Here is a 2,330-nt window from a genome sequence, read left to right as displayed (position 1 = left end):
CCATAACTCCTCTTGAAGCTCAGAGGTCCAAGTTCGACCACTACTCAAGTTTATATAGCACACAAAATTTGACTGGAGCTTACTGATTAAACTGTCTCTGGTATAGATCTTTACTGAGAGAAGTGCCTAAGAAACATTATATTTTTACTTCTGTTTTTAAATTTAAAGAATCTGTTTTAAAGTTAGCAGCTGCCAAAGTGTAACAGCACCATTCCTGACAACGGAGCAAAAGGCAAGCACGTCTTCCAGGGACATTCCTGAGGTTAGGGAAGGATTCCCTGCTTTTCTGACAACAAAGTGCACTGTGGGTATGTGTGTGGGTACTTTGTTTCCACCCTGAAATGTTTTTAAAATGTGCAAAAGACAGAGATGCAGGATTTATTATCTGAATTTAAGAAAAGCAGAGGCAGAAGAAAGTCTTGGAGGACATGGTAGAAAATGGAGATAAGAGGGCAAGAGGCTATCTATGTCTGAGTAGGACAAAGTAGGTCAGAGACAAAATGTTGTTTTTCCTTGGGATGTGAAGGGCTTAAATGTCTTTTCTGTGGTGTGTCCAAGGATTTAGTACTTCTACTAAGGGAGACACAGCATAAAACAGTATCAAAGAAAATAAGGGTGGAAGAGCTCTTCAGATCTCACTTCACCTAACATCCTTCTGAAAAGCTGAGCAGGTCTATACTTAGACCATTTCTGACAAATATTTGTCTTATCTACATTTAAAAACCTCTCATAATGAGGGCCCCTCACCTCCATATTCCAGCCCTTTACTAACCTCATGGTTAGAAAGCATTTTCTAATATCTAATCTTGTTTCCTGCAATTTAGATCCACAGTTTCTTATTCTACTGTCAGTCGACACGGATGGTTGTTTATTCCCCTCTCTTTGCAAGAGCTGGAGATTTATTATGCTTCCGAGGCCTCGCCGAGCAATCCCAGCTTTTCAGTGTTTCCTCACAGGCCATGTTTTCTAGAGCTGTGATCTTCCTTGCTGAGCTCTATAGGGTCTCTCCAGTTGGTGCATATGTTTTTTTCAAGTTTGTAGTTGCTTTCCAGCCGTGAACTTCAGCTCTTTCCAAAGATGAGTTAGCAATTTCTAAAGTGCAGGCAGTAATTTGGTTCCACTTGTTAGAGAACAGAATTAGTTTGAGCTTCACAGTCAATTTTCCAAAGAGACTGCCTAGAAGAGGCAGGTTCTACATATACTGTAGCTCTGCAGGTAGGAATAATAACTAATGCATAGGAAAAAATCATGTAACATCGGTTAGATGCAGTTTTGGTTCATATCTCATCCATGTCTTCACCTTAATTCACCTTCAACCAAACCCTGCATACCACAACCATTCATTTCTCTGCTGGGACTCTACTTCCATCTTTCTCCTCAATCCCTGTGGCTGGGCAAGGGCAGATCAGAAATACCAGGTGCAGGCAAGGGACGCATTTCTTGTGGTATTTCTGGCCTCAGCAGAAGCTGGTAGGCCTAAGGAATTTATGTGGAAGCCTTTATTCTTAAGACACATCCAGGCTGTATTTGCTAATGTGGGAAATTTGTTGAAGAAATGTTTGAAAACTTCGGACTATAAATCCAAACATCACCAGACAAATGCTAGACAAGTCCATTACACCTTCTGATATTAGTTCACTGCTTTTGGAGTGTGACTTTCCATGAGCCATGTAGTGCCAGTTGATGGCAGTGGCTGTGTGAGTGTCCCCGTGCAGGTTCAGTGATTCTTCCACGATCTGCTTCACCTCAGAAAGCTTTCCCTCTGTAATCACCAGGCTTTATTCCTGTCAGGGCCACATCCAGTACCATGGGAGACACGGAGCCACCCTGACCAGGGAGGAGGGATACACTGGCAAAGTTCTGTATTTTCAGCCCAGAAGAAAGTGTCAAAGTGTGGTTGGGTCCATTCAGTGAGGGCCTGAGACACAACATCTTGCTGAGACAGCGAGTGCTGCAAACCATATGAAGCTGGAAAAGTCTCCTGTGAACACAGTATTGTGTGTTTGCCCTGCCCATACTACACTTCTTTGAGTATTTGCTATCAGCCTCAGTCAGAAAGAGGGCACTGAGCTAGATGGGTCATTGCTCTTTCCTACTAGAGTCATTCTTACATCTTCTGTTGACAAAGCGGCAGTGGGACATCTCTTAGACTAAAGATCCAGAGACAAAGTATGGACACAAAGTTTTAAATATGGTGCCAGCACAGGTTTTGTGGAAAGCACAGACCAAATTCCATGAGGCAAGAGGCTTCACAGATGTCCCTGCGGTCTTCAGGAGAGGCTTGTGCTTCCCCAAACCTGGCCGCAACACTTATCTGGGGAGGCAGGCAA

Source organism: Egretta garzetta, unplaced genomic scaffold, assembly GCF_000687185.1.
Source record: "Egretta garzetta isolate BGI_Z169 unplaced genomic scaffold, ASM68718v1 scaffold56, whole genome shotgun sequence".
Taxonomy (NCBI): domain Eukaryota; kingdom Metazoa; phylum Chordata; class Aves; order Pelecaniformes; family Ardeidae; genus Egretta; species Egretta garzetta.
This window is presented reverse-complemented; position numbering follows the sequence as displayed.